The following is a 13,102-nucleotide window of genomic DNA, read 5'->3' as shown; positions in this document are numbered from 1 at the left end:
GGTTCTTCGTCACGTGCATCACGTCGATCGAAGAGCAGACCTCTAGGTCTTTCCAGTAGGTTAGGTCCCAAAATATAGATTTCTTCTTCCACATGGGTGTGTGTTTCTCAGCATCATTCAGAACAGCTAGTCCGTCGGGACCCTTTCCAAAGATTACGTGTAAATCATTGACCATAGCAAGTACGTGATCACCGGTACGCATGGCGGGCTTCTTCCGGTGATCTGCCTCGCCTTTGAAATGCTTGCCTTTCTTTCGACATTGATGGTTGGTCAGAAGAAATCGACGATGGCCCAGGTACACATTCTTCCTGCAGCTTCCCAGGTATATACTATCGGTGTCAAGTAAACAGTGCGTGCATGTGTTGTATCCCTTGTTTGTCTGTCCTGAAAGGTTACTCAGAGCGGGCCAATCGTTGATGGTCATGAACAGCAACGCCTTTAGGTCAAATTCCTCCTGTTTGTGCTCATCCCACGTACGTACACAGTTTCCATTCCACAGCTATAAAAGTTCTTCAACTAATGGCCTTAGGTACACATCAATGTCGTTGCCGGGTTGCTTAGGGCCTTGGATGAGAACTGGCATCATAATGAACTTCTGCTTCATGCACATTCAAGGAGGAAGGTTATACATACATAGAGTCACGGGCCAGGTGCTGTGATTGCTGCTCTGCTCCCCGAAAGGATTAATGCCATCCGCGCTTAAAGCAAACCATATGTTCCTTGGGTCACTTGCAAACTCATCCCAGTACTTTCTTTCGATTTTTCTCCACTGCGACCCGTCAGCGGGTGCTCTCAACTTCCCGTCTTTCTTACGGTCCTCACTGTGCCATCGCATCAACTTGGCATGCTCTCCATTTCTGAACAGACGTTTCAACCGTGGTATTATAGGAGCATACCACATCACCTTCGCAGGAACCCTCTTCCTGGGGGGCTCGCCGTCAACATTGCTACCTCTTGAGCACTGCGTTGGATTTCCCCAAAGAGGAGAGGATGATGCAGCAAAGTAGCGTAAGTATTTCCCTCAGTTTTTGAGAACCAAGGTATCAATCCAGTAGGAGGCCACGCACAAGTCCCTCGTACCTGCACAAAACGATAGCTACTCGCAACCAACGCGATTAGGGGTTGTCAATCCCTTCACGGTCACTTACGAGGGTGAGATCTGATAGAGATGATAAATAATATTTTTGGTATTTTTGATATAGAGATGCAAAGTAAAAAGTAAAAGGCAAAGTAAAAACAAAGCAAGTATTAAAGTGATGGAGATTGATATGATGATAATAGACCCGGGGGCCATAGGTTTCACTAGTGGCTTCTCTCAAGAGCATAAGTATTCTACGGTGGGTGAACAAATTACTGTTGAGCAATTGATAGAATTGAGCATAGTTATGAGTATATCTAGGTATGATCATGTATATAGGCATCACGTCCGAGACAAGTAAACCGAAATGATTCTGCATCTACTACTATTACTCCACTCATCGACCACTATCCGGCATGCATCTAGAGTATTAAGTTAAAAACAGAGTAACGCCTTAAGCAAGATGACATGATGTAGAGGGATAAATTCATGCAATATGATAAAAAACCCCATCTTGTTATCCTCGATGGCAACAGTACAATACGTGCCTTGCAACCCTTTCTTTCACTGGGTAAGGACAACGCAAGATCGAACCCAAAGCTAAGCACTTCTCCCATTGCAAGAACTACCAATCTAGTTGGCCGAACCAAACGGATAATTCGAAAAGACTTGCAAAGATAACTCAATCATACATAAAAGAATTCAGAGAAGATTTAAATATTATTCATAGATAAGCTGGATCATAAACCCACAATTCATCGATCTCAACAAACACACCGCAAAAATAAGATTACATTGAATAGTTCTCCACAAGAGAGGGGGAGAACATTGTATTAAGATCCAAAAAGAGAGAAGAAGCCATCTAGCTACTAACTATGGACCTGAAGGTCTGAGGTAAACTACTCACACTTCATCGGAGGGGCTATGATGTAGAAGCCCTCCGTGATGACGGCCCTCTCCGGCGGAGCTCCGGAACAGGCCCCAAGATGGCATCTCGTGGATACATAAAGTTGTGGCGGTGGAATTAGGTTTTTGGCTCCTTATTTGATCTGTCGGGGGCACGTAGGTATATATAGGAGGAAGGAGTACGTCGCTGGAGCAACAGGGGGCCCACGAGGTAGGGGGCGCGCCCAGGGGGGCGCCCCCATCCTCGTGACCGCCTCTTCTGTTCCTTGGAGTAGGGTCCAAGTCTCCTGGATCACGTTCGGTGAGAAAATCATGTTCCCGAAGGTTTCATTCCGTTTGGACTCCGTTTGATATTCTGTTTCTTCGAAACACTGAAATAGGCAAAAAACTGCAATTCTGGGTGGACCTCCGGTTAATAGGTTAGTCCCAAAAATAATATAAAAGTGGAAAACAAAGCCCAATATAGTCCAAAACAGTAGATAAAGTAGCATGGAGCAATAAAAAATTATAGATACGTTGGAGACGTATCAAACATCACCAGGGTCATCTCGTCTAATCTTATACCGTAATGCACCGCATACCGGGCATGCGTTCAGATCCTTGTACGGACGGCGGTAGAGGATGCAGTCATTAGGGCATGCATGTATCTTCTGCACCTCCAATCCTAGAGGGCATACGACCTTCTTTGCTGCGTATGTACTGTCGGGCAATTCGTTATCCTTTGGAAGCTTCTTCTTCAATATTTTCAGTAGCTTCTCAAATCCTTTGTCAGGCACAACATTCTCTGCCTTCCACTGCAGCAATTCCAGTACGGTACCGAGCTTTGTGTTGCCATCTTCGCAATTGGGGTACAACCTTTTTTTTGATCCTCTAACATGCGATCGAACTTCAGCTTCTCCTTTTGACTTTCGCATTGCATCCTTGCATCAACAATGACCCGGCGGAGATCATCATCATCGGGCACATCGTCTGGTTCCTCTTGATCTTCAGCAGCTTCGCCCGTTGCAGCATCATCGTGCACATCGTCTGATTCCTCTTGATGTTCAGTAGCATCACCGTATTCAGGGGGCACATTGTTGTCATCGTACTCTTCTTCTTCGCCGTCTTCCATCATAACCCTTATTTCTCCATGCCTCGTCCAAACATTATAGTGTAACATGAAACCCTTGTAAAGCAGGTGGGTGTGAAGGATTTTCCGGTCAGAGTAAGACATCGTATTCCCACATTTAATGCATGGACAACACATAAAACCATTCTGCTTGTTTGCCTCAGCCGCTTCGAGAAACTCATGCACGCCCTTAATGTACTCCGAGGTGTGTCTGTCACCGTACATCTATTGCCGGTTCATCTGCGTGCATTATATATATAATTAAGTGTGTCAAAAACCATTACAGAACATCATGAATAGATAAATAAGTGACCAAGTTAATAGAAGTTCATCATCTCATTAAAACCAAAATACATACATAGTTCTCATCTAAAAACATATAGCTCTCCAGAGCATCTCATTAATTAAACCATACATTGAAACTATGTAAAACATTTCAATGCGAAAACAAATGCGATCATAATCGCAATCAAGGTAACAACTGATCCAACTGCATAATGATACCAAGCCTCGGTATGAATGGCATATTTTCTAATCTTTCTAATCTTCAAGCGCATTGCATCCATCTTGATCTTGTGATCATCGACGACATCCGCAACATGCAACTCCAATATCATATTCTCCTCCTCAATTTTTTTTATTTTTTCCTTCAAGAAATTGTTTTCTTCTTCAACTAAATTTAACCTCTCGACAATAGGGTCGGTTGAAATTTCCGGTTCAACAGCCTCCTAGATAAATAAAATCTATGTCATGTTGGTTGGCATAATTTTCATAAACAATAAATGAACCAATAGTTATGAAAAGATAATATATACCACATCCGAATCATAGACATGACGAGGGCCGACGGGGACGGATACCAAAACCATCGCACTATATAAGATGCAATAATAAAAGTAAGAAAATAATACAAGTATCTATCTAAACATACAAGTAAGAATATTTTTCCTTTCAGAAAGAAGATAAGAACAAGAGGCTCACCACGGTGGTGCCGGCGATGAGATCGGCGCGGGTGATCGACGGCGGTGAAGACGGGGACGGGGCGTGACGGACCGCTAAACCTAGACAAATATTAAGGAAAATGGAGCTTGGAGGTCGAGCTTGGAGAGAAGAAAGCTTAAGTAGTGTGGCTCGGGCATTCCATCGAACACCTTGTGTGCACAGGAGGTGAGCTAGAGCACCACCAAGCCCTCTCCCCCTCGGCGGCCAGAAAAAACAGAGCAGCGTGCTCTGCTCTTACGCGAGGGGGTATATATAGGCACCTCATTGGTCCCGGTTGGTGGCATGAACCGGGACTAAAGGGAAGCCTTTGGTCCCGGTTCAAGCCACCACCCGGGACCAACGGTGGTGGGCTAGGAGCGAGGCCCATTGGTCCCGGTTCGTCCCACCAACCGGGACTAAAGGGGCCAGACGAAGCGGGACCAATGGCCCACGTGGCCCGACCGGCCCCCGGGGCTCACGAACCGGGTCCAATGCCCCCATGGGTCCCGGTTCTGGACTGAACCGGGACTAATGGGCTGACCCGGCCTGGACCATTGCCCCTTTTGTACTAGTGATGGTGTAGTGGTGAGGCATCGGCTGGTGGTTGGCTCCCTGTTCTAGTCCGCGTGGTCTGCCATTAGCACCTCACGCTATGCTTCCTCGGCTAGTTTGGTGTTTGGTGGCTGAGTCTCATCCCAAGAGGCTCATAAAAGGTGGAGGGTTTATGGCCTCTAGGTGAAAGCTTTGGCCTACGACCGCACCATCTGCCGTGAGCATCGACGGTATCGCGCCCTACAAGCGGAGGAAGAAGGCGCCATCGCGGAGGTCAATGAGGCGGGCGGCATGCCTGCTGCCGCCGCCGATAGCAAGGAATAGTAGATCATTGTGGTTGGTACTAGGTTTCGGTGGCACTACAAGAAATATGCTACTTGTGACCTTCTCATAGTGACCGTGAGTGAAATGGTCATAAATCTATGATCATTTTGAACCAAATGGTCGTAAGGCGTTTAAGAGGGTCCAAACCATAACGGCCATTTAATTAAAAAGGAGAAAAATTCCTTACAGAAAACAGACAACAGTGGTGTCGAGCTTATTTTTAGCCGATAGCGAGGAATAGTAGACCATGGGAGGCCACCGCCGCTTGGATCCGGCCACCGCCATCGTCTTGTCGGCCTGGACAACTGGTGACTTTCCCTCTGAGCAAAAGTGAATGCCACGGTGATGGGCTTCCCCTGCTCAAAAATCAGTTTTGGTGTGTGCTACATGGAAGCGGAGGCTACTCTTCCCCATCCGCTGAAGCATATCAATCTGGGGGTCACGACAGTCCGATGAGCGGGCTGCCGGACATCAGGAAGACATGTCGTGGGAATGAAGATCCGTCACAGCCGATTATAGACTAGTCTAGCCTAGTCTGGCATGGTTTAGTTAAAATATGTCTGAAAAGTAAATGTTTTCATCCAATTTAGATGTTAATCATCCAGTTTGCATGTAATTCGTTCTGTTTATTGGAATCCAGCTTGAAATGTATGTGGCTATGGTTAAATGGTCGACTCTCGCATATGTGTCCGTGGATTAATCCCTGACGGTCTGAGGAATGATGCGGCGTCTGATTTGAGAGTCGGTGTTGGAGATGCCTTAAGGTGAACCAATAAGCGGTCACGTGGGGTCTATGAAGGATACACGACATGTGAGGGAGGAGGGCGACAAGCAAACGTGGTTTAAAAGAGTTTTACCTTTTACGTATTTTAATAGGACTCTATCCAAGTATTACTAGTGCTGCCCACCGCAGAAAAAAAGAGTTGGCCGACTGAAGAGTTGATTTTCCTCTGCCATTGCCCTCCGACTCCGAGAAGCTCATCGCCGCCGGCTGCTTCCCCGTTGCCCTGCGCCGCCCAACCAAGGTACTACCTTTCCCGAATCACCACGGCGAGGCCACCACCACCGGCTACTACCCTGGTTCATTTTCCTAAGCCAGATCCATGATTTGCTCTCCCCATTTGCAGGTCCGATCTGATCCGGTCCCCTGCCTAGGCCCGTCTGCTTCCACTCCATGGAGAAGGCGGAGGAGAGGAGCCTCGTGAAGAAGACCAAGTCAGAGCTGGACAGCCATCCGGGGGCGATGGTGGAGACGGCCAGCCTCTTCACAGACGACCTCATCCTGGAGATCCTCTCCCACCTCCCCGCCAGATCCGTCCATCGCATCAAGTGAGTCTCCGTGTCCTGGCGCGACCTCATCGCCGACCCCGCCAACCGCAACAAGCTCCCCCAGACCCTCATTGGCTTCCTCTACTTCACCACCGACGACAGCAGGGATCACCACCACTTTGCCAGGGTCTCCGGCGGCGCAGCACCGTTCGACCCTTCCCTCCCCCTGCAGCCTAATAAGTACAAGAACATAGCACAGGTGGACGCCTGCAATGGCCTCCTTCTCTACCGTGGCAGCAACAAGAAGATGATTGCCTATTGGAATTGGAATTGGGCAGAGGATGATTTCCGTTTTGTTGTGTGCAATCCCATCACCGGGAGGTGGGTGGAGCTGCCCCCTTCACCGCAGGCGCCGGAAAACAGATTTAGCTGTACCGCAGGTCTGGCTTTTGATCCAGTGGTCTCATCCCATTTCTACGTTCTTCAATTCGAGCAGATCTTTGAGGGATCTTACATCACATCAGTGAACATCTACTCGTCGAGGACAGGAGCCTGGACTCGCAGGGATAGTGGGATGGTTGAGAAAGTGTTGAGACGAGAGGGGGAGTACCTACAGAGAGGAGAGCAGGTGGTGTCTGGTGACTCGCTTGAGGTTCCTCTCGTGTATGGCGGCTCACGCGGGGGCAGGGGGAAGAGGGGCTCCTCTTCTAGGTCAGCACCTCTCATGGGCTTGGGCCCAAGAGACAGATCTTGATGGGCTAGGGCCCATACTGGTTCAACACTCCCGCTCAAGATGGATGGTAGATATCTATCATCCCCATCTTGTCACACGCCAAGTTACAGTCCTTTGTTCCCAGTCCCTTTGTCAAGCAATCTGCAAACTGCTGCCTAGAGCTGACATGAGTAAGGCTGATGATCCCAGCATCAAGTTTCTCTTTAATGAAGAAGCGATCAATTTCCACATGCTTCGTCCTATCATGTTGAACTGGGTTATTAGCAATGGCTATAGCTGACTGATTGTCACACCACACCCTTAAGGGTCCCTTCCTCAAGAGTTTCAACTCGCATAGTAGGTGCTTCACCCAAAGCATATCACACAACCCTTGAGATAATGCTCTATATTCAGCTTCTGCTGTTGATCTAGACACAACATTCTGTTTCTTGCTTCTCCATGACACCAAATTTCCTCCCACAAACACACAGTAGCCTGAAGTTGATCGTCTATCATCTTGACAGCTAGCCCAATCAGAGTCACTATAGCCATCCACCTCAAGATGTCCACTCTTCGCAAACCACAACCCTTTACCCGGAGTCCCCTTCAAGTATCTTAGGATTCTGTGAACAATATCAAGATGCCCACTCCTTGGTTCATGCATGTATCTGCTCACCACCCCCACGGCATACGTAATGTCAGGCCTGGTATGAGACAAGTACAATAACCTCCCAACCAGCTTCTAATAATCTTCCTTATTCACTAGCTTACCTGATTGTGCTGTTACTTGATGATTTTGTTCAATTGGAGTAGGGGTTGCACGACATCCCATCATGCCCATGTCACTCAAAAGATCCAAGGTGTATTTTCGTTGGCACAAAGATATTCCCTTCTCTGTCCGAGCCACTTCTATGCCAAGGAAGTACTTTAGATTTCCTAAGTCTTTTACCTCAAACTCCTTGCTCAGACACCCCTTCACTCTCTTTATTTCCTCCTCATCATCTCCAGTGATGATGATATCATCAACATACACTTCAACAATGGTGATCTTCTTATTAGTGTGTCTATAGAACACCGTGTGATCACCATTACATTGGCCATACCCCATATTCCAAACAGCTCGTCTGAACCTATCAAACCATGCCCTCGGCGATTGCTTCAGACCATACAAGGATTTCTTCAGCCTGCATACCTTCCCCGTAGTCTGTTCTATGCCAAAACCTAGCGGTATCTCCATGTATACCTCTTCTTTCAAGTCACCATGTAAGAAGGCATTCTTGACATCTAACTGGTGCAATTTCCACCCAAAGTTTGCAGCACACGAGACTAATACCCGTACCGTGGTCATCTTTGCAACTGGAGCAAATGTCTCATCATAGTCAATTCCATAAGTTTGACTATATCCTCTGGCGACCAATCTAGCCTTATACCGTTCCACCTTGCCCTTAGGATTCTGCTTCACAGTAAAAATCCACTTACAACTCACTGCTTTCTTTCCTGCCGGCAATGTGGTTAGCACCCATGTCTTGTTTTTTTTCAATGCTTCTAACTCCTCTATCATCGATTCACGCCACTTCGGATCTTGCTTTGCAGCCTTCCAATCCCTAGGGATAGACACAGTTTGCAGAGAGGCAACAAACGCCTTATATGAAGGTGACAAAGCCTTGTAAGACATAAAATTGCCAATATCAAGGTCATCACAAGCATCATCCTTTGGCAGAGCCTTCCTTGCTACCTCACCCTTCCTTGCCGCTTCACGTGTAGGTTTTCGCAATGCAATGGGCAGCTCCACTGTGTCAGATGAGCTTGCCTCACTGCCTTGCTGCTCCCCCTGCACTCTTGCCTCACTGCCTTGCTGCTCCCCCTGCACTCTTGCCTCCCTGCCTTGCTGCTCCCCCTGCACTTGTGGTTGCCGCCGAGAGTACACCAGGGTATTCGTCTGCCATCGATCCCGAACAGGAACATGGAGAGCACCAATCTTAAGTGTATCGACAGTTGGCTCGACATGAGCCCGCACATCATCATCAGTGATGGTACTAACTGGAATTGTACCCACTATAGGTTGAACCTGAGCCTGCACCTCATTATCAGTGTTAATGTCCACAGAATCACCGTGAGTATGAGACACATCCTTCTCCCCCTCTTGACCATCATGCATAGGGTGTAGGTGGTCAAGCGCTGCAAACAGCAGACTGAGATCAGTCGGCTCACCATAGAATGGCTCAGACTCCCTGAATGTAACGTCCATACTTACAAACCTGCGTTTTTCAGAGGGACACCAACATTTATACCCCTACTGACTAGACGAGTATCCCAGAAAGACACACTTCACTGCCCGAGGATCAAGCTTGCCAACAGATGGTCGGTGATCACGAACAAAGCAGGTACTGCCAAACAACTTTGGGGGAACAACAAACTTATTATCTCCAACGATCAACTCAGACGGAGATTTCATGCCAAGTATCCTGGAAGGTGTTCGGTTGATCAAGTATGTGGCTGTCATAACTGCATCATCCCACAAGAACTTAGGTACATTCATGGTAAACATCAACGACCGAGCAACCTCAAGAACATGACGATTCTTCCGTTCGGCCACTCCATTCTGAGGGGGGGTGTCCGGACATGAAGTTTGATGAAGAATCCCATGGTCAGCCATGAAAGCCCTAAAAATGTTGTTCACATACTCCGTTCCATTGTCCGTCCTGAGCACCTTAACCTGTACCTGAAACTGGTTCTTTACAAGAGCATGGAAGTTCTGAAAACAGCTAAACACCTCATCCTTGTGACGCATCAAGTAAATCCAAGTCATGCGAGAACAACAGTCAATAAAGGTAGCAAAATACTTCTTCCCATTCATTGACACCACTGGGCTAGTCCATACATCCGAATGAATAAGCATAAAAGGAGATATGCTCCTGAGCCCCTTACTCACATATGAGGCCCGTGTGTGTTTTGCATATTCACAAGCATCACATGTCAGCTTGCCTTTGCCTATTCCACACATAACATCCGGAAATATTCTACTCATCTTATCAAAAGATACATGCCCCATCCTACAGTGATGGATCATCGCCTGCTTCTCCTTATCCTCCATGGTCGCAGCACACACCAAGTCCGGCTGCACCTCCTGGTCCATGTACCAGAGCCCCCTACGCCTGGTGCCAGTCCCAACCGTCTGGCTCATCTGTCGCACTTGAATCAAGCAACCGAACTTGTCAAGGATCACACGACAGTCCATTTGATCAATGAGTGCACTGAAAGAGACCCAATTGACAGGAAAGGCTGGCAAGTGTAAAACTGAAGATAGGGAAATGGTCGGAGTACACTTTACTATACCAACCCCTATGACTGGTTGTTTTGTGCCATCAGCCGTTTGTATAGTGCCCGTGTGAGAGGGAGGATGCATAGTGTAAGATTGGAACACACAGGAGTTACTAGCAACATGCTTAGATGCTCCAGAGTCAAGAACCCACTCTGGAGCACTCTCATTAGTAGCAAGAGATGCTCTTTCAGGATTACCTTCATCAGTGGAGGCCCAGTGAGCAAAGTCTTCATAGACAACATCATCTACATCTTTGCCTTTGTACGTCCCAGTGTCTCCTACAACGGCCATGTGAGCCCTCTGACCCCCTGAGTGTCCTGAGTAGCCACCCCTACCTCTAGAAGCCTGGCCCCATGAGGTCTCTGAGTATCCACCTCTGCCTCTAGCACTTCTACCTCTGCCTGTTCCCCCTCTGTTATATCCCCTGCCTCTGCCACGAGTTGGACATTCTCTCTTCCAGTGACCTACCTCCCCACAGATATGACATTTGGTGGGATCTCCCCACTCCATGCGCTCAGTGACTGCAAATGTCGAAGCTGGCACAACCTTCATGTCTGCATGCTCAAGGGATAGGCGCACCTCCTCTTGAGTCATCGCTGCAATAGCCTCAGGAATGGTAGGCAGACTAGGTTGGTGCAACAAGGAAGCCTTCCTGCCATCAAAGCAACCTTTGAGGCCAGCCAAAAATTTCAGCACACGCCTGCGTGCCATCCACTTATGCCCTGACTCGATTGAAGCCACATCATAGAGTTCCAAGGGATCACAGTTATCCTGGTCAGCCCACAGAGCCTGCAGTTCTGCCACGTATGTCATCACTGACATGCCATCATCTTGACGCAGCAACCTAATCTTGTCCTCAATCTGAGCAATGAGCATGACATTGCCCTTGCCACAGTATTGAGTGGACAGAATCTTCCATATCTCAGCAGGTGAGGATAGCCCCTCCACAGAGCGTCCAATGGAGGGCACCACGGAGTTCAACAACCACACCATAAGTACTGAGTGGATGACCTTCCACCTCTTGCCCTCTGCACTACTCTTGTCCCTTGGTTCTACAACGGTGCCCAACAAATATCCATCAAGCTCCTTCTGCTCCACAGCCCTTCTAGACCAGCTCAAATAATTTGTTGCCCCCTCTAGCTTCATGTCCAGGGGCGACATTTCAAGCTTTTGAGCCACTTCCTGTCGAGGAACGATGGCCCCAGAGTTGGACTCCGCGAGGATCTTAGCGAGCTTCTCCAAAGCCTCGGCAAGACCAGTTGGTTCAGCCATCGTTTGGCGGGATAAGCAGCAACAGCAAAACTCAGCAACACCTCTTCTTCTCTTTCCAAGCAGCAGCAGCTCAGCTTCAGCAACACCTCTTCTTCTCTTTCCAACCAGCAGCAGCTCCTCGCAGGAACAAGCTCCAGCACCTCCTCTTCCTTCTCCCCCTCAGCAGCACCAGCAGTAGCAGCAACAGAGTCAGCAGCAGCAAACACACAGCCTCCAGGACCACAGCGCACGCAGGACTCACGCACTCCTTCTCTCCACCAGTGCTCCTCCTCTGCTCCTCTGCCTGCTGCCGCTCAGCACACGCACGCCAGCAGCCACCCCGAGCAGCTCCTCTTCCTCTGCAGCCGCCCGAGGACGAGGAAGAGCTCGAGCAGGGGCTCTGCCTCCGGTCCAAGAAGCAGCAGCAGCCGCTGCCCGCGCAGCTCTGCCGGGCCGCTCCCCGCGTCTCTCGTGCGTGCAGCTCACCGCAGCCTCCCGCGCGCGCCAGATCCGCCGCCACCTCGCCGAACGTCGCCGCCGTCTCCTTAGGCCCCGCCGTCGCTGGCCTCTGATACCATGTTGAGACAAGAGGGGGAGTACCTACAGAGAGGAGAGCAGGTGGTGTCTGGTGACTCGCTTGAGGTTCCTCTCGTGTATGGCGGCTCACGCGGGGGCAGGGGGAAGAGGGGCTCCTCTTCTAGGTCAGCACCTCTCATGGGCTTGGGTCCAAGAGACAGATCTTGATGGGCTAGGGCCCATACCGGTTCAACAGAAAGTGATACTCTGCTCCTTTAGTAAGTACGCCTTTGTTTGCGGTATGATGTACACGGTTGGCAGCCTGAACGACAAGCATGAGTATGTGCTGCTGGGGGTGGACATGGAGGAGAAAGTGTGGAAGACTATCCGCGTGCCCAACCGTCCAGGAATTGGTGCAATTGGATTGTCACAGGGGTGCTTACACTATTCTGTAGATTCCGTGGTTCCCATCGATGATAACAATGAAAGCCTAGATTCTGAGATAACACTCTGGTGCCTCAAGGATCATGACAGTAAAGAATTAGTCCTGAAGCATACCGCCAACACCAGTAAGCTTGTGAGCATGATAGGGAAGAAGTACAGGGTGGTTGAGATTCATCCGCATTGCGACACCATTTTCCTGGTTTCATGTGGAGGTGATACCTTGGTGGCGTATGATATGTGGCATCAGAAAGTTGGATGTATCATTAATCTTGAGAAAGATAGTATCCCTAAATTTCTACCCTATGTTCCTCTGTTCCAAAAATCCTTAGCAGAGGTTGATGAGCAGTAATTTTACCTTCGAACCACACCAGTGTTTCCTCCAAGAATTGGCTCTTCTGTCAGCTGAACTACTTGGTTGTGTACCTCTGAATCTGCTTCAATCATGCCGGCCAATTTGCTAATTTCCAGTTCAGAAACCTACAGATTAAGCATGATACCATTTCCAAAGAACAATGTTACTCTTGTTATTTTTTGCCTAGCACTGGTTGTTGTTCTGGACATGTGTTAGTTCCATGTGGCAAAATTATACTGTAATTGCTCTTCCTTTCCATAACAATCAGTTATTATGGCTATCATAAA

The 13,102-nt window shown here is 48.5% G+C and overlaps 1 pseudogene; it reads left to right on the top strand.

Moving 5' to 3' along the window:
• Positions 1–5,861: 5,861 nt before the first annotated feature.
• On the top strand, positions 5,862–12,906 carry LOC119288231 (annotated as a pseudogene).
• The last annotated feature ends 196 nt before the right edge of the window (positions 12,907–13,102 follow it).

Source organism: Triticum dicoccoides, chromosome 4A, assembly GCF_002162155.2.
Source record: "Triticum dicoccoides isolate Atlit2015 ecotype Zavitan chromosome 4A, WEW_v2.0, whole genome shotgun sequence".
NCBI lineage: Eukaryota > Viridiplantae > Streptophyta > Magnoliopsida > Poales > Poaceae > Triticum > Triticum dicoccoides.
The sequence above is the reverse complement of the archived record's forward strand: the minus strand, read 5'-3'. Positions and strand labels throughout refer to the sequence as shown.